General features: G+C 46.0%; 2 long non-coding RNA genes across 3 annotated transcripts in view; one reads left to right on the top strand and one right to left on the bottom strand.

The window, feature by feature from the left end:
* The first annotated feature begins 230 nt into the window (after nucleotides 1-230).
* Nucleotides 231-11,485, top strand: LOC120403108. Its single transcript, XR_005597475.1, has 3 exons — nucleotides 231-307; nucleotides 2,989-3,035; nucleotides 10,961-11,485. It is a non-coding gene; the product is annotated as an uncharacterized LOC120403108 (long non-coding RNA).
* LOC120403107 overlaps nucleotides 2,208-19,943 on the bottom strand; it is a 29,663-nt gene continuing 11,927 nt past the window's right edge. Inside the window, exons 2-4 of one of the 2 annotated variants that reach the window (XR_005597474.1) lie at nucleotides 8,839-8,928; nucleotides 7,442-8,081; nucleotides 2,208-2,394 (exon numbers count right to left, since the gene is read on the bottom strand). This is a non-coding gene — a long non-coding RNA (uncharacterized LOC120403107). Of the gene's footprint in view, nucleotides 2,395-7,237; nucleotides 8,082-8,838; nucleotides 8,929-19,943 lie in introns of those variants that run through there. The other variant, XR_005597473.1, reaches the window with a different exon arrangement.

Here is a 19,943-nt window from a genome sequence, read left to right as displayed (position 1 = left end):
TTTCATTTAAGACCTCACGTGACATTCTTTGGTAAACAAGAATGTAGAGATCAGAATCAGGATATTCTTATAACCCCCTTGACAGTTGGCATTGAAGGGTGTTTGCATCACAGATGTGTTAAAATGATATCTGAGCCACAAGTAAAAATTATACGTCTAAGCTTTTATTGTTTAATAATATTAATACTTTCCCCTTCTATCCAAAGATCTCAAAACTCTTTAAAAACATGAATGAATGAAGTGTCACATCACCTCCTGGCTGCAGGGAAGTCAGAGAGCATTGGGAATCTTGCAAAATATTTTGCAGGTGAGTTTAATAATGAATTTGGGTTTGCTATGATTCCTTTTTGTGAATGTGCCAGTGATGGAGTTTTGCTTGCAGAAAGCTAATTTTAAGCACAGACACTTGTACACTCAGAAATGGCAAATTTTAAACAGAAAGTGGTTTGCTTTATATGGTCCAGAATACAGCTTGATTCAGCAGTGTGGTATGATTCCCAGAGCCCTGGCACAGAAACAATTAAATGACTGCACCCTTCACAATGAGGATCCTGAGAACACACAGTAATTTGCATGACAGTAACAGGAGCAATTTACAATGAAAGTCTGCCCCTGGCCGTTAAATCTTACATTAGCTTCATATTTTAGTAATGATGCTTACTGGCCTGTCTGAGCCAGAAAAGAAAGGTTTAAAAATGTGTAAAAGTTCTAGGTATGCAGTGTTGTTGCCATGTTGATCCCAGGATATTGGAGAGGTAAGGTGGGTGAGATGATATCCTTCATTAGACCATACTTTCATTAGAGAAAGTACGTGCCAACTCAAGTCTGGGCACAATGACCTTTTTAAACTACCAGCTACATGTTTGCTGTCATGTCGGCCATTATGGTCTCATCTGCCACGCCAGGATGTTAGGGTGGAAACACTCTGGTGAGAGGAATGGATATCTCCAACCAGTCCCTCATCGCCAGTCCCACAATCTGCCTGCCTGGTTTTGACCTGCCCCGTTGCCAGTGGTCCCTGTTGAACAGGTCCTGGACTGGGCAAGGTCTCTGTGCAGCCAACCAGTATCGCTGGGGCCTTCGTGACAGCCCTTTGTGCAGCTGCGGCGCAACACAGACGATGACACACATTGCCGAGGAATGCCCGCTGACTAGGTTCAGCAGTAGCCTAAAAAAACTGCATCACGCCACTGAAGATACCATCACTTGGCTAGACGACTATGCACACGCTAAATAAATAAAATAAATTAGACCGACTTTTGATGGTGAGTGAGACAAGCTTTCAAGCTACGCAGAGCTCTTCTTCCAGTCTGGGAAAGGTACTCAGAGTGTCACAGCTAAATACAAGACCAAACAGCTAGTTTAGCATAAATTGTTTATCTTAGAATATATGCTAAGTGGCCCCTGTAGTCATAAGACAAAAAGGGGGATTGGTGGGTTAGACTGTTGTAATAGACCATCAATCCACTGTCTTTATTAAGAGCGTGATTTTTAGTGTCTAGCAAAGTCATGAATTTAAGCTTCCAAGCTCGTCTTTTGAAAGTGTTGCACAGATTTTCTTTTAGGATGGGGACTCATAGGTGAGATAGGCAGCGATTGCTTTGTGAAAACTGTTCACTCACAGGTGATGTGGTGTTTGTCTTATCATTTTCCTGTGCGAGTTTATTTGAGAGCATAGTGATTGTCTGGTTTTACCCACATAGTTGTTGTTATGGCATTTAATGCACTGGATGAGGTACACCACATATTGTGATAGGCACGTGTCGGATACATGCATCTTGAAAGGTGTGTTGTGGGTGGTGGTAATCATTGTAGCAGTGGAGATATGTCTGCAGGTTTTGCACCTGTTCTGGCAGGGTCTGGTGCCGCTTTGAGTTGCTGTGTCTTGGTCTGTGTGGAGCTTGCTTCTGATGACGAGGTTGGGGGGTGGATTTGCTTGAAGGTCAGAAGAAGGGGTTCATGAAAGATTTCTTTCAGGATGGGGTCACCCTACAAGTATGGATTGTATTTGTTTGATACCCTCTATGGGTTTCAGTGTAGGGTGGTAGGTGACAACTAGGGGTGTGCAGTTGGAGGGGGTTTTATTTCTGTATTGAAGCAGGTTATCTTAGGTAATTGGGTGGCCCATTCCATGATGCGATCTACTTCTCTGGAGTGTCCTTGTTTGGTGAACGTGGGTTTGAGTGTATTAAGGGTTATATCCCAGACTTTCTCCTTGGAGCATATTCCGTGGTATCTGAGTGCCTGGCTGTAGATAACAGATTTCTTGGTGTGTTTGGGATGGTTACTGGTGTGACGGGTTGTCCCACTTTAAGATGTCACCCTATGTACTGGGATACCACTGAGTCCCCCTGTTAAGCCTCCTCCAGCACACACAGGCAGGGCCACACCCAGCTGCAGAAAGACAATGACACTGAGGTCAGCTCTGGAAAGACTTAGCTTAAAGGACTTTCCCCAGCACTCAGGTGCCCACCTTCCTTGGAGTGCAGACCCAAAGGTATATTGTCTTGCACTGTATAGAAAGATCTGCACAGCCCAAGCTCATAAACATTCACCCTCTCCCTCAGTGTGAAGACAGATATGCATAGCTTCTTGCCCCTCCCACTCCAGATATGGATTGTACAAACTGGGTTATGTTATAAACAAGAAATGAGTTTATTAACTACAAAAGACAGATTTTAAGTGATTATAAGGGATAGCAAACAAAACAAAGCAGATTATGAAGCAAATAAAACAAAACACGCATATATGCATCTGACGAAGTGGGTATTCACCCATGAAAGCTTATGCTCCAATACATCTGTTAGTCTTTAAGGTGCCACAGGACACTTTGTTGCTTTTTACAGATCCAGACTAACACGGCTACCCCTCTGATACTAATCTTAATATCTTAAAGAGACTGGTTTCAAGAAATAATTTCTCACCTAAATGTTTTAGGCAAGTTGCTGAGTTTCTGTAACTTAGAGTTCCTGTTATTTCTTCTTACAGACTGGACCCCTGTCTCAGTCTGAACTCACCCCCGCCTTTTGCCTCAGGTTAGTGTGGAGATTAATGGAAGGAGGAAGCACACATCAGAGCCCTAGGGAGGCTCCTGTTAGGGCCTTAGTGGGGCTCTGGGTGATCGCTACTTCCCACCACCCAACACAGATGTAATGAGGTTGAGCAGTGTCCGCAAAAGAGAAACTAACAATTAATTATTCCTCAAGAAAGGTTTTTAATGACTTATGACTATAAAGGCAACACAGACAGAATGTGCCTAATGACTTTGTGTACTGTAACCATCTCCAACCAACACAATTTCATATGCAATACTGACACATTAATTAACTATAGTTTACTAATTTTAACCTATCTATAAACTTATTTAATCAACTTACAAACTCTTATTGACCTTTATGGTAATTTATACTGAAGACAGGCACAGCGACTTGTAAAACTACTATGATTTATAACCTACTAACTTTACCAATGCTGTACCCATTTCCAGCAAGGCACAAAACATGTATAGTTACTATATATTGATTAACTATTGACTACTACTATTTTTAAACAACTTAGACTTAACCTATAGTATTAATACAGACTTAAGATTAACCAGCTCGAGCATAATCAGACCTCTTTAGTTCATATCTCACCTTGCATTCATCCAAAGATACGTTACCTTTCAGTTGACCATTTCCTGCGCTGGCCAGGCACAGATAGTCAGTGAAAGGCTAGTTCCTTTGGTTCAAGGGGTGTATGTAAGCCTGACAAAGAGTGATTTCTTTTAGGTCAACACACACACACACACACACACACACACACACACACACACACACACACACACTTGCGCCTCTGCATCTTATTTATATGGTATTTGCTGGCCGTTCTTCAAAACAAGTCAACCAATCAAGGTGGCCAAATATTCCAGGGTGGAATTTGCGGTTGTTTTGAACTTTATGAACTGTGCACCTGTGCCCAGCTCATCTCTTCTCTATGCGGCTAGTTGTGGTCAACTTGCTAGACTCAAAAAAGCTTGAATCAGCTTAAAGAGGTGTCTGATTTCAGAGCATAGTAACCACAAGCCTGTATCAACCTTTACAGAGTTTCCTTCTTAGTCTATAAAGCTTCCTAGATAGATTATGCTTATGCTTGCAGGATTCTACTGTACTCGCTTCTTACAACTTCCGGAAGTTTGAGGCCTAACAGTACTTAGCCTGACACTACTTGACAAGGCTTATGCACATTAATCACAGTTAGTTCCTTTGTCTCTTCAGCTATTTTCAGCAGTCCTTCTTCTTGGGTAGTCAATGGAGGAGAGACTGGTTTTCCTTACTGCCCAACCTTAAATAAGATTTACATAAGGCGGGAATCTTTTGTTTCCCAGTCTTGACCTCCCGCTCCTTTTAGTGGAAAATTACTAGAAGTCCAAGATAGTGTTTTAATACCAGGTGACAGGACCACCTGACCTAGTAATGTCACAGCTAGGTCCCAGGATGCCTCTCAGGAAGATGAAAGATTTATTGTAAATAAAGTCTTATTGTTTCTTCTTATTGGCCCATTGACGCTGATGGCCTGTTGTCTGGTGGGTGTCTCCCAAATACATACCCAGTTGTAATTATTACATAGAAATATGGACTAACTTTAGATACAGAAATGATACATCCATACAAACTGGATAATCACATTCAGTAACTTATAACCTTTCCAATGATACCTTACAAGACCCATTTTGCATAAAATATATCTCACTTATGCCATTCATATCATACACCCCATATTCTTATAGAAATATGCTTAACGTTACATGTCCCCCCTTGGATTACTGCCAGAGGGTTGGTCACTGACTAATGCGGAGGCACTGTGCCCAACTTCCTCTTTTGGCTTTGGTTATACAACCTCCAAGTGTTACCAAACATTGTAATGTTATCCATAGGCATTTTTGTAAAGTTCTGGGTTTCTGTTCCCAGGTTGCCTGAAAACATTCTGGTGTGTAACATTGTCATTATAATGCAGATATCAATATCTTTTAAAGTGTAGGTGTTTTGATATTTAGCCACCAATGCTATGAGGTGGTGTGCCTCAGTTTCCTCTTCCATACAACAGTTTAGGTTGGTTATGCTTTCTCTGCTGTTCCAACCTCTAAGCCTGTTCACAGGTACTAGTTGAGAAGTAATATTTTATAGGACTTTCATGTTATCACTTCTAGCCCGTACCAAAGTTTCTTCCAAAAATCATTCATGTTACCTATTTTAAAGCATTTACTACCAGTAATACATTATTTGTTTTAACCCACAGAGTGTAGTAAGAGACATAAAATTACCAGCAAATTTATGACAAGGAGGGGCTTCCAAGTATGATTATCATACCATGCCTTCTGTCTAAACAGACCAGTTTGTTCAGCATTTATTGTATTCCTCCTCCCCTCAGTAAAGGTTTTTAGTTTAGGTATGTCTTTGGGGTTTTGGCAAGGAAAGGGTGTGTGGTGACCTTGTATATTACTGGCTCACTCCCTGTGGATTTGTATTTCCTCTCCAGGGTTAAACCCATGGGAAGAATGCACCCTCCTGGGATTCCTTTATGTTGCTCATCTCCATTACTCAGTGTTTGATGCTTAGCTGGTGGGTGGGGTTTACCTGCCTGGGAAATGGCTCTCTCCGCCCCTTCCTTGGTGGTTCATTAGTATTTTAACTGACAGTGGTGTGCTGGAACCCCCCCCCGCCCATCTTAAAGAGACAGAGTTAGTTTTCACAAGTATCACAGGGGTAGCCGTGTTAGTCTGGATCTTGCATCCGAAGAAGTGGGTATTCACCCACGAAAGCTCATGCTGCAAAACGTCTGTTAGTCTATAAGGTGCCACAGGATTCTTTGTTGCTTTTCACAAGTACAGCAGGAAAAACATTTTGCGTAAGTGGGACCTGGATTGGGGTACTGTCTGTCACCCCCTCTCTGTTCCTAAGAGGTTAGTTATGTGGCTGCTCTCCAAGAGGACAGTTACACAGTTCTCTCCTAAATCCTGAGACACAGATGCTACTCCAGCAAAATGCTCCTGGACAAACCTTCCCTGCAATAAATGGGGAAATATTTCTGCCCTTCCCTACGTCCCTTCTTAACTTCCTTCTCTGCCCCCTCCCCTAAAGCACACACACCTCTGTGCTCCCTAGAGAGGAATCTGCCCCCTGTTCAGCTGTGGACTAACAGCCAGAACAGACCCTTCACTGGTAAGCATTGTACCCTGCTCCTTCTTTGAATTGGGTTTGCCTCCAGTTACAGAGCCCATGGAATCTGCACCCACTGTAGCGTTTCTAGGATTCCATTACCCTTCTCTAGGATTCCCTCCAGGACACATTTCCCTTCTGTCTTGGAGCAAAACCTGTCTTTAGCCACTGGGTAAGAGCTGGTTTCAACCACACCCACCCTTGTCAGCCGACAGTGTTCCACTGCTGCAGAGGAATTAAAGAGACACTCTCCCGTTTCCCCCAGCAGTTTTACCCTTTCCCACTGGGGCTTCAGCACAAAATTTCTCCTTGCTGCTGACAGACCCCTGGACAGCCTGAGCCACATTAAAAAAGTCATTACCCAAAAGTATTTCTGTTGGGTTATGAGGGACAGCTACAACTGTCAACACAGCTTGCAAATCCTCAGTTTCCATGTGCACTTTAACCAAAGGCACAAGGATTTTTGTGACCCCCTACTAGCAAAAGCTCTGCCATTTGTCCTAGCAGTATGTCTTTCTCCTGAATCAGGTCTCTCCTGACCACAGATTTCTGCACCAGTATCTCTCCACCCAGGGAATTCTCTGCCATTTACTCCGACAGCCTTTAGGGTGTAGTGGCCACATTTACAAACCCTGTGTGATAAGTGGCAATTGCCTGAGCAGCATTTCCATTAATTGCCTGTGCCTGTTCCCACTCAGCATAGGGCATTTATTCCTCAGGTGCTCAGTGGAATTACAATGATAGCACCTTCTGGGCTCTTCTGCTTTTACAGGATATTTGGGATGAGGACTGGAGGAATGAACTTGGGGAGGTGAGTATCCAGCCTCCCATCCACCTTCCTTCTTCCCAGGGGTAAAATAGAGACCTTACTTCCCACCAAATTTAAACCCCTCTGCCTGTGATTTATTCCTACTAGGTGCTTGGGATCATTCAAATTTATCTGTAAAAGTTGCAAGTTCTTTGACCGTTTCTACCTTTTTATCCCATAAACACTATTTTACATCATCATTAGACATATTCAGGAACTGTTCCTGAGCAACCAAATGACACGTTCCTTCAAAGCTTGTAATACCCTTTTTGCCTTACCCACTTATCCAGTAGATCTTTCATTTGATTCACATAAGCCACATTACTTAATACAGCCCCTCTCTTAAGGCTTCTAAATTTTACTCTATGAGTTTCAGGTGTGATCTGAAACTATTTTAAAACCAAATTCTTAAATTTATCATAGTTGGAAGCATCACCAATTGGCATCTGATTGAATATACCCAGAGCCCTTCCAGACAACTTTGCAACCAGAGTGGTCATCTGTTGATGCTCAGGAATTGCATGGAGCATATACAGCCTCTCAAAGATGATGAAATATTCAGAAATATCCCCAGACTCATTGTAGGCTGGGCACAACTGCTCCCACTTGTGGATTTTTGGAGAGGGGACCCCCTGGTGTGGAGTTCTCTCTTCCACTCCATTATGGCCAGTTCATGCTTCATTTCTTTGTCTTTCAGTTCCAGGGCATTTTTACGCCTGGCTGCTCTGCTTCGATTTCTTTGTCAGCCTCCAGCTTTCTCCATTCTGGGCTTCCTCAGCCTCTAGCTGTCTCAGTCCATGGCTTTCTGATGTGCAGCATTTTTCCTGGCTTCTTCTGCTTTGGCTTGCATCTCCATGGCTAGCTTCTGGGCTTCCCTTTCCTTATCAGCCTCAAGCTGTCTCAGTTCCATGGCTCTCTGGTGGGCTGATTTTTGCTCATCTATTTCTGTCTGTTTTAATTCCACCTGTCTCTTACGCTTCCTTTCATTTTCTTCTACTTGCAACCTGTGGAGCTCCAACTTTTTGGTAGCTTCACTTTCACTCATTTTCCTGCTTTTCCTGTCCCTACTTCCCTACCTGAAATAAGCAAACAGAAAATAACAAACCAGTAACCATTTTGTCTGTTCTCCAGCCAACACACTTAAAACTCACTTTAAATCACCACCAGTGTCTTGGAGCAATAAGTTGTGCACATTACCCTGCTAGACTAAACCACTGTGATGGGTTGCCCCACTTTAAGGCACCACCTGATGTACTGGGATACAACTGAGCCCACCTGTTCTGCCAGCCTGGGCCTCCTTTACCCTGTCTTGCCTCTTCTTAACCCTCCTCCTCTTAAGCCTCCTCTAGCACACACACAGGCAGGGCCACGCCCAGCTGCAGAAAGACAGACTGGACCCCTGTCTCAGTCTGGACTCACCACTGCCTTTTGCCTCAGGTTAGTTCCTTTCTCTTTTCAGGAACTTTCAGCAGCCCTCCTTCTTGGGTAGTCAATGGAGGAGAGACCTCCCCCTCCTTTTTAATGGAAAATTACTAGAAGTCCAAGATAGTTTTTAGTATCAGGTGACAGGACCACCTGACCTAGTAGTGTCACAGCTACGTCCCATCCCAGGAGGCCTCTCAGGAAGGAGAGAGATTAGTATCTTTAAAATCTTATTGTTTCTTCCTAATGGCCCAACTGAGGCTGATGGCCTGTTGTCTGGTGGGTTTCTCCCAAATACACACCCAGTTGTAATTGTTACAAAGTCCATATTCCTAACTTTAGATACAGAAATGATATATGCATACTGAATGTGATTATCCAGTTTGTAACTTGTAACCTTTCCAATGATACCTTACAAGACAGGGTGTAATGTCACAACTGGATCTATGAAGATCAGTCCTCTGACAACATCCAGGAAGTGTGACTTTGCTGGTTGGACACCTAGAGAAGATGAATGAAGAGGATCTGGTGAAGATAGCATGGCAGGAGATGGTGGTAGGAAAGAGACGCTCAGGGCCGGCTCTAACTTTTTTGCTGCCCCAAGCAAAAAAGAAGAGTGCTGGCTCGCCGTACCTCCTCAGAGCGCCGCACCGCCCGAAGCCCCGCTCCCCTCAGAGCGCCATGCCAGCCCCCACTCCCCCAGCGCCGTGCCAAGCCCTGGCCCCGAAGCACCGTGCCGCCCAAAGCCCCGCCCCCCTGAGCGCTGCACCGCTGAAACAAAAAAAAAAACCCTCCAGCACTGCCCCAACAAACGAAAAAAAAAACAACAAAAAAACCCCCGAGCGCCGCCCCACCCCAAGGTGCCGCCCCAAGCATGTGCTTGGTCGGCTGGTGTCTGGAGCCAGCCCTGGAGACACTGAGGAAGCAACAGATGGATTGCATCAAAGAAGGCAGTAAGCAGATAGACCTTAGTGCCACCTTGGACAGATGAAGATGGCAGATGCTTGCATGATGCTTTGACCTCTGATGATAGAATAAGGGAAAGAAGAAAACTGTAATCCCAAAGTTCTAAGCATTTCAGAGGTGAAGTTTATAGGGGAAATACTGTGGAGGGAAAGTTCCAGGCAGCATTTCACTGCTTTAACATTGACCTTTAAAAGTGCCATTCCCCTCTCCAAGAGGCAACACTGATGGCTTTTGTGCATTTTGTGTGAAGATCTCATATTTACACAGACTCTTCCCTGCTGACTCCCCAGTAACATTTATTCACAGGAAACAGGAATTGTGCCCATTTGTGAGCCTTTAACAAATTGTCACACAAAGACAGAATATGAGACTGTTTGTTTTTAAAGATCATTTCTGACATCCAGGCACTTGTCACAGACAGCCCTGGTAGAGCTCCCCCTGTTGAACACTCACCAGGCTCTTGTGTTTGGGTATCAACACACTGGATCTGTGGCCTCTTACACTTCCCTTGGTCTGAGGATGCTGCAGCACTGTTTCTTTCCTTGGCCCCTCTGATGTATATCTTGGATACAAGCTTTCTATCTTTTACCCCTGCCGGGAAATGGTACCACACAGTCCAGCTACTTTAGGCCCACAGGACCAGTGCTGCTCCCCCCGCCCCCGGACTCTACAGTAGCTTAAGTACATCCTTTCCCAGAGCGCTAACCTTGGAAGTGCTCTTCATTTACAGTTCACCTCCTCAGGGACACATCACAGTGAAAGAAAACAGACACACAGGCCTTGTAAGGCTTTCTAAATGCAATTACTCTTTACTTAGATAGCATTGAGAGATCCAGATAAAACATCTATGTGCCATTCCCCTCACTGTAACTCACACTTCCCTTGGATGTCACTGGGCTCTGTGATGAGGTAGGCAGGGTTTTCCCCCCACCTCATCAGGCTGCCGTACAGTCTTGCTTCCTGCTCCAAACCCTGGAGTCATTCTCTCTCTCTCCTCCAGCCAGTTTCCTTGACCTTGGCTCATCTCTCAATCACACGTGTCCCCTTTCCCTCCAAAAGCCTGCCAAAGCTTCCTGTCTCCTTCTCTGTGAGTCCCTCAAGTTTATAAATCCTACCACCAATACATTTCATTTGTTCTGCTGTTGGAGATTTTCCACTTTCTAATACCCAGCCCTCTGCAAATAGGTTGGAAGAACTAGTTCTCCCAGCTTCAGCCAGTCTATTGTGCCAAGGTGTTTCCACCTTGAATAGGCCACTATTAAGGTTTAACAACTCACCATTGTCCCTGGTCTGGCAGATATATGACACAACCCCTGTCAATTTATGACCAATTCCCTACACATTGAGGCTTTCCATGATACAGCAATATCAGACCATCAACCAGAAGTCATAAGTTGTACATAGAGGGGTCCCCAAATCACGGAAAGACTCATAGACTTTAAGATCCAAAGGGACCATCATGATCATCTAGTCTGACCTCATGCATATTGCAAACATCTTCCTCCTTTCCCAGCTCTGCTTCCCTTTACCCACTTTTTTTTCTTTTGATTTGTCGCTGCCTCCCTAGGTAGAGAACAGTGTCTCTTTAGAGTCATCAGCCTGAGTGCCTGCGCAATGCTACCTCCTCTGGACTTTTGGGACTGTACCAAGACCCTGGTTTTGAACACCCATGAACTTTGGGAAAGCTTAGATCCGGCTGCAGACTTGAACTTCACAGCTGGACCTATACCCCTGTGATGACCAATACAAATGACAAAGCTGAACACCTTTGCTGTGTGGGAATGCTCAGAAAACTGGGTCTGAATGCTGAAGAATAGAAAACCCTAGGACTTTATCCTCTTAATTAGTGATGGTGAACCTCAAAAAGGCTATAGGTTAATTTCATATAAGAAACAAAGAGGCAGGTTCTTGGGTATGGCCAAGAAATGCTGAGTGCAACTGGGGTGGGGAATAAATTAGCTCTTTGTGCCTTTCCAAACCTATGGCCAAGTATGCTCTGAACAACACCTGCTGTCAACTGCCTGCAGGGGCTTATCTGCCAGCCAGGGATCACCATGGCCCCCAGCATGTATGGGGGGCATTGACATGGGGTGGCATAAGAACCTTGTATTCTGCCAGAGATGCCATCATTGGCTGGATCCATACACTAGATGGACCCAGGAATCAGCCCGCACAATTCAGATTTGATCCTATTCTATATAGGTTTCTATGCCACCCTGTCACCATATTTCTGAGTATCTGATTATTGTTCAAAGCATATCAGTCCTCTCTGAGCCCCTGCAAAGCTGGCAGTATCACAAGAACAGGCTTTCTGGGGAGATTTCTAGTGCTTCCTATAGGTAATAATTGGAGATATACCAATCTCCTAGAACTGGAAGGGACCTCGAACGGTCATTGAGTCCAGCCCCCTGCCTTCACTAGCAGGACCAATTTTTTGCCCCAGATCCCTAGGTGGCCTCCTCAAGGATTGAACTCACAACCCTGGGTTTAGCAGGCCAATGCTCAAACCACTGAGCTATTCTTCCCTCCCAATACAGATGTAATGGGAAATACCACAAAAAAGCCTTTCTCACAGTATTTTGGTGTCTGCTTCTGATCCTGGCTGGACATGCAAGGCAGAAGCACATGAGAATGAAAAAAATTGTATTTGGCAGGTTAATGGAACTTTCTGGAACCTTTAAAAAAGTTTGGTTTGAGCTGTGGCTGAGTTAGTGGAGTGGTCTCTGAGCCCAGGCAGGAACCCTCAGGAGAGGGCAGTATGTATCAAACCCTGAGGCTCGTGACTCTGGGGATGCACTATTCTCCACTGAGGGAGGCCATGACAAAACAAGTGAAGGGGGCAGATGCAGTGAGAAGAGAGTAGCATTGTTGATGGGATGTTTTCCCTTCTTGCTTCAGGATTTTTATTCAGACTCAGTAAGAGTAGAGCCATCTCTTCTGTGCTCAAAATGCAGTAGACATGGTTGTGCTTTTCCTGAGTGTGAGGTGGAAATGGCCAGGCAATTAACTAATAGTAACAGGCTGCCTTTCTACCATAAGAATGACACTCATAAACCTGACACTTCCTTTTCCCCAGTAAATCCCTACCAAACAAAAAACTAAAACCAAAGCCCTTTACCCAAACAGTGTTCTGTTGCCATAAAGGGGAGAATTGCCAGAGACTCCATGAAGCCCACTAGGGACTTGCTATTGCTATTGATTTTATGTGGAAGGTGCTCAGATATCACAGTGATGGACAGCAGAATAAAACCCAAAAGGGAGAGAGTGTTGGAGTATGGGATTGGAAGACCAGCCATCTAGATTTTATTCCTTGTTCTGTCATCAATTTGTTATATGCACTGGGGTAAGTCACTTAACATCTTTGTTCCTCCTTGTCCCTATCTGCAAAAATAGTATAATATTATGTACCTATCTCACAAAGCTATTGTGAAGTATGAAGCTTAATGAATGCCTTTATTATCCTTGGATGATGGGTGATATGTACGTGTATTTGTGAAGTATATATTACTATTGGGTGCCATACTTACACGAGTCATTTGTATACTCCTCCCTGAGACCGCCTTCCCTCCAGGTTCTGTTGATGGTGAGACACATGCCAATATTGTCCCATTGATTCCGTCTCCCACACAACCCACCCAGTTAGAAAAGAACAACAACACATGATGGACCAGATTAATCCCTGGTATAACTCCACTGATTGCAGGACAGTTCTATCAGGAATGAATTTGGCCTCAGCAAATATATGGAGATATATTAAAGTGGGTGATGAGCTTGTGCACAACTTGTATGTACATCCCAGGGGTCAGCAACCTTTCAGAAGTGGTATGCCGAGTCTTCATTTATTCACTCTAATTTAAGATTTCACGTGCCAGTAATACATTTTAACGTTTTTAGAAGGTCTCTTTCTATAAGTCTATAATATATAAGTAAACTATTGTTGTATGTAAAGTAAATAAGGCTTTAAAAATGTTTAAGAAGCTTCATTAAAAATAAAATTAAAATGCAGATTTCCCCCCCAGACTGGTGGCCAGGACCCAGGAAGTGTGAGTGCCACTGAAAATCAGCTCACATGCCGCCTTCGGCCCCCGTGCCATAGGTTGCCTACCCCTGGTATAACCCAAAGCACCCAGCAGGAGTTAGTGTTCTTGAAAGCACTTCAGGAAGTAATAGAGAGAGAGTGGCATGAAGCTGAAGGTCCTGAGTTTGAATCCTTGGTGGTAGTTGAGATATGAATGTGTCTAAACTTGAGCTGTTGCAGGAGATGGGATCTCAGGTGAGAAATGGGGAGTTGTACATACAGTTTGGGGGAATGGAGCAAGGCCTGTTGCTGAATCCAGTTTTGTGGGATTTTGCCCTGAAACCATGTTTTGCCCTGAAACCAAGAGCCTCACAGATCTTACACCAAAGCCAAGTTCAAGAGGGAAGTTGGTGGTAGCAATAAATACAGGAAGGCACTCCAATGAGCAGTGGGTGCAGGTGGTAAAAACAATCTATGCAAGAAGAGAAATACTTCTCTAGATGCACACACAGACACCCTGCGAAAGGGAGCATTAATCTATATCTGCAGTCAACCTATTTTTCAGCATGCCGGTACTAATCACTAGAACTATCAGGTAATTAACGTTTACAATGTTATGCACCTTAATAACCTCAGAATATAGTAGATTTGCTGCAATTGCCAGACTCCTCACAACCTCATTCCATGCAGTGTATGATGAAAGGTTTCACTCTGATGTCATCCTCTCTTGTACTCAATGAGACCAGAGTGGTCCAGCAAAGGTAACTCATTTATCTTGCTGTCATTGATGAGACCTGTGCTGTGCCGACTACCCACAGGCTTCTATTGTTTCTTGTCACTTGACCAGGCCACTGTCAGTTTTAGTCTGTTCACCAGTGTTGGCTCAAGGGGAGGCCTGCAATTTCCTATGTCTCCACAGGAAGAGCTGTGCTGGAAGGGGGATTCACTGCTGGGGGAAGTTAGGTAGCTGTGTAACCCATGTGCCTGATAAGGAAATATCTCTTTAAGAGACCCATTGGGAGGAGGTAGGAGTGAGTTGTGCCTGTCTGAGTCATTGTTGCTAGGCAGATTAAGCACTCCACATGCAGAAGCTTCTGGAATTGGGTGTGGTCGTTTTGAGTATGCTCCAGTAGGTTCCCTGTTGCTGGGGTCAGACTCCATGAGGGCAAACAGTCAGAGCAGCTTCTTTGCAGAAGGCCATGTGCCCTGTGTGAGTTGGGAGAAGCTGAGCCCAGGAGTAGGAAGCAGGCTGTTACATTTTGCATCAGGTTAGTGATATTGTTAACTCTCTAACAGGGAAGCCTGGGCAATGCTAATTATAGCAAAGGGAAATTGGGAGAGAAAAATAACTTTTATTTTAATTGTATGCTTTGAATGTTTTGATTTTAGCCAAACTGTTCTAGTTAAATTGTCTCAACTAGTCTGGAGTAGAGGCAGGCTGGGGTTTCCCTACCACCCACTGGGGAAGTGGCATAGTCTGGGCAATGTGACTGCAGATTTCCTGAGACATTTGTCAAGTGGGACTTTGATACTTTGGAAGTGAAAATCAACAGTAAGATGGCTGGAGGGCCAAGTCATACAGAGGGAGTGCCTTGAATTACCAAGAGGGAGCAATCCAGTATATATACACACACGCACCTCCGTCCAGCCTCTCTCTCTGAAGGAAGATGGTGTCAGACTGGTCCAGAGCTAATCCCTGGATATGGCCACAATGAGGTGCTATAGCAGTGACTAGTTAACCCTGTGAAAAAGTCTCATTGGTAGAGACTGTTCAAGAGATGTGCTGAATCATCACATTTTCCAGATGCCCTGGCTATGCTGTTTTCCTGATTAGCACCTTCCAATTCTGTACCAGTCAGCTCCTGGCCTCCCAAGGTGGAGGAGGGAGTGGTGGGCAGCTTATGCCACTGTACACTTCCCTACCACCTCTTGCCACCAAGCATGGTTCCATAAGTGGGGTGAGTCGAGTTGTCAAGGTGGGCTTCTGTGGTCGTGGTAACAGAAGTGCATATGCAATGATTCCAATCAAGAGGGTGCTTCCTCTCCAGGATGTGTGTGCTTGCACGTATATTAATAGAAGTTATTGTTTGTTATTTCTGTTGTGATGGCACCTAAATACCCCAATCAGGGTCCTGTTGTGTAAGGTGCTATACAAACACTTAGAAAGATACAGTCCCTGCCCTGAAAGGATTGCAATCTAAAATATGTTGAGGCTTGAATTCACCCAGGCTCAACTCCAGAGGCCCTGGACAGCGTTGCATCAAGCAGCGAAGATGAACCTCACATTTGAGATCTCAGCAGCTATGCTATATGCCCAGCTCTTCCTCCCTCTCCCACCCCCCCCCCATCTCCTCCCCCTTCCCCTACCCCTATATCCTATCTCTACTAAATTAGCAGCTTACATTCTAAGCCAGCAACCATAAACAGGTTAGATCATATCTGGCAAGTAACATCATCTTTAGTTAAATTCTTTTTTCAAATCATTGTTAGATACTTAGCAAGCCAGTCTGTCAGGTCTCAGTCTGTTCACACTTCCCTAGTCTCCTTTCTCCAGGTGCATTTTTTTCATTCTTTCCATCTAGCCTGTGGAGTTTATTATAGGGCCTAACCATGGGACAAGCAGAGGCCTAATACAGGCAGCACCCACAGCAACAGGTCTACCCTCCCTGGACCCTCATTCCTGCTACCATTGCCACAAACAACCTTTTTTCTCCTTTGTCATACCAACAACCTTTGAAAAACTGGTTATGTCTGTATGAGCTGGGTAACAATGAGAGAATGAACAAAGGGATACAATGTTCTATGGGAGGACCTGGAACACGAGTGACAAGTTTTTATGGAAGGGCAGTTAGAGGCAGAGGTTAAGGAGCAAATCTACATGGGGGTTTCTACTCTGGGCATCTTGGGTTAGAGGTTTGAGTTCTGTTCTGTTGCGTATTTTCTGGGGGCATTGGGTTCCCATGTAAGAGGGGAGCCTAGGCCAACCCAAAAGCTGACCTGTGGACTGGATCCAAGGCCTAACAGAGGGCATTCCCAAATACCCACAAAATAACTACAACAAGGCTATACTCACAACAAAACTAACCAACACAACCTACAAACTAACAACAACCTGTGACACAAACACCAAAGCCATAACTGTCTCGGTTCTAACAGCCCTGTGAAAGGCAACTACGGCCAGCTGCTGTAACTGTCCCAAGGGGTAACAGGAATAACAGCTGGCAGATAACAGCTTAAGTCCCAGCATGCTGCAGTCTGTCGGTTGTCTAACAGCTTAAGTCCCCGATCCGGGCAGTGAGCTCAGAGGCTTGCGTTGCAATGGGTCGGAGAGTAGTCTTTCCAGTTCTTTCAGTGATCAGGTGCTGCTGTGTCTTGTATCCCCGACTGGAGAGGCTGTTCCACTTCTTTTGGACGCTCCTCCTTCCCTTCCACTTCAAGGAGAGGTCGGAGTGCAGCAGGGACAGAGGAGAGAGCAGGAGGCCAGGGCTGGAGGTGTGAACAGAGTGCAGCAGGGAGAGAGACAGCAGACAGAGAGCACAGGAGCAAGAGCAGAAACCGCAGCCTACCTCCTCCCCCTCCCCAGTCGAAGCAGCCCACATGCGGCCACAAACTCCAGCCTCTAAAACCTAACCATCCACCACCTAGCAATGAACCTGCCAAACATAATCTCTAAGGGCATCAGGCCAAGGCGATAAAGCCGAGAGCCACTCTAACCGCAGAAGCGGTCAGAGAGATGAGAGAAGGTGCCAACAAAGACTGGCTGTCACTGGCCATGGAGTGTGCCTGTGTTCAGGGAGTGCCACTGGCCTGTCCAATCCCCTGAATGTGAAATGACTGAATGATCTGTAGAGGTGATGTGATGTGGATTCCAGAGTCCTGTAGGGGATTGCGATGAACTTGAGAATCCTGTCACTTGACAAACTTGTGGAGTCCACTTGAAGTTTCCTGTTGATCCGGCATGGCTGTTCGATCCACCATGACGGGAAGAGCTGCATGGGATCAGGGAGGATCCCCCTGTGAAGACCACCATCCACTGGAGGTACATGTCACACCCTCAGTGCCTGGGGTGGGCCCTGACAATCCTTCCAGTGGGGGGGGTCCTTTGGAGAGACAGGGGTGGACTGTGGTGAAGTTGGACAGCCCACTCTCTCTGTCCAGGTTGTCTTCCAGAGACTAGCTGTGAGAGCCTCTTCCCCTTAGAGAGTGGTCTGATGTAGTTTCTGTAGTACTCTTCCAGCGTGGTCTGATGTATCTTAGCTTTTGTTCTCTTGGCGTGATAGTATTTTTATTTTTCCTAGGCTTTCCTTCAGTTCCTTTTCTTTTCATTTCTGGAGAGTCCCTTCTTCCTGGAGGCTTCTGGACTGATGACTGGAGGCTGGGAGCTCACTGCTCATGCACATTCAGGGTGGCAGCTGGCCATGGTGGCAGCTTCCTCAGCCGCTTGGCTTCCCAGGGTGGCAGCCTTTCCGGCTTCCCTGTTGGGGCGTTGTTGCCCTTGGCTCTGTCCTGGTCTTCTCGTTGGGTCTTCCTGCAGTGCACCACTCTACCTCTGAGGAGCCAGCCCCAAGAGCCGGAGCGGAGAATCTGTGAGCCATGCCGGGACAGAGGAGCTGTAAGCATTCAGCATGTTTTCCACCCAGAGGGCTGGATCCACACCCACTTGTCCCCCCAAACAGTCCCCAGCTGTCAGTAAGCATTATGAGCAGTTGCACCCCAAGTCAGTTTCTCTGCTTCTGCAGCACCGCACACCAAGTTGTCAGGACAAACCTGGCTGCAAGGATGTGGCAACAGTCAGTTGTTTGATAAGCACACCCAGCTGCACTCCTTTTGATGCATGCACATACAGTTAACCACAGAGCTAAAGGCTTTCAGGGTGCACATTTCTTTCAAGCACATTAGAAACACTTTTGCTTTAAAGGTCAGGCAGGCTCATTAGCCTCTTTAACACTTCCCGTCAGTGATTCATTCCCTTAACACAGTCACATTCATACAAGGGCTCTTCCCACATTCATACAAGCAAGCCTGCCAAAAACAGTGCAATGCCCAGAAAAGCCTGCCCTAAGCTGCAAGGACAGAAACAAGAATTTGATTCTGCAAAAGCTTCCTTCCTTTTGCTTGAATCTCCCTTCCCTGTCTTTCAAATTCCTTGCTACTACTTCCTGTCTTGAAATTTGCTACTTGCTACTGTAGAACCAGGCATCCTCTGAGTCCAACAACTTCCAGGAGGCTCACAGTGGCGTGGAGGCAAGAGTCAAAGTCAGCTCGTGAGAGTCAAGCAACAGGCTTAGGAGGCCTATCCCTATTAACCAGTCACTATCCTCAGGTGGACCACCAGGTCGTGGGCCCACTCTCCAGGTCTTGGCCAGAGCCTGGCCGAACAGCGTGGGGGAGTTTGGCCCTACAGCAAACAGTTAACTAATTCCCTGTCTAAGAAAGAAAAGTCGGCTGAAAGAGAATCGAGAATTATCTCCAAAAAGCAGTGTGAAAGAGGAAAGGTGTGAAAAGCACTCTTGTGCTGAGAGACTATAGTAAGTGGGTGTCTATCAGGATGGATGGGTTGCGAACAAGGGTATGGGTTTGGAACAAGGGGTGCAGAGTGGTCCTGGACCCTGGACCAGCCGCCATTGGGCTTCAAACAGGCAGGAGGCTGACTGACATTCTCGCAGACATTGGCTGGGACCCGTTCCAGGCTGACTGTTCTCAGAAACTGTGCAGCCCCCCTCTGGCCTCCAACTGATTTATAGTTTCTCCCAGCCCTTCTTCCTCTTCTCTGCTTTGATTTTTACTGCTTTTCCTGCACCGACCTTTCCCCTTCCTGGGCGATGATGTACTGCCTTTCCCTGGACCCCTTTCCTGGGACTCCTCTGGGAGGGCTTCCTGGAAGGGCTGTCTCTCCCACTGGTTCTCTCTGGGGGGGCAATCTCTGAGGGCAGGTATCCAGGCATTCTCTGGGTGAAGTCAGGGGGTGGCACCTAGCGGGTGGTTCAGTCCCAGTGCAGGCGAGGGGCAGGGCAGTCGGGAGGGGCAGATCCGTGTGGGCAGGTGTTCTGTCAAGGGGGAAAGTTCTGTCTGGGGTGAGAGAGTTCTGGATTCCACTGGCACTTTCTGCGACCACTGTGAGAATCCGACCACACCACAGGAGTTGCGCCACACAGCTGGACAGAATCTGCCACAGGCAGCTGGAAAAAGTCTTTTACAGCGGTTCGAGCTTTATTTTTAGAATTTCCAGGGGGGCAGGATAGTCCGTCTCCCGCTGACACCCCGTCTGTCTCTCCTGCCCCATCATTGGGGCACTCTCTTCATGCTCATTTCTTTTCTCCCTCTCCTCCTTCGGCATATGGCACACTGATTGCCGCCAATCCCCCTTCCTGTGAGCCAGGGCACCCCAGTCCACCTGACTTCGGCCCCTTCCACCCTTCCACCTCTCCTTCCGGCCCCTTCCTGGCCTTCCTCCTCCAACTTCACTCTTCCTTCTCTCCTTCTGCCCTCTCTTTCTCTCTTCCCTTGTTTCAGTTCTCAAAATCTTTCTCCT

The sequence above is a fragment of the Mauremys reevesii genome, linkage group 4 (genome assembly GCF_016161935.1).
Source record: "Mauremys reevesii isolate NIE-2019 linkage group 4, ASM1616193v1, whole genome shotgun sequence".
NCBI lineage: Eukaryota > Metazoa > Chordata > Testudines > Geoemydidae > Mauremys > Mauremys reevesii.
This window is presented reverse-complemented; position numbering and strand designations above follow the sequence as displayed.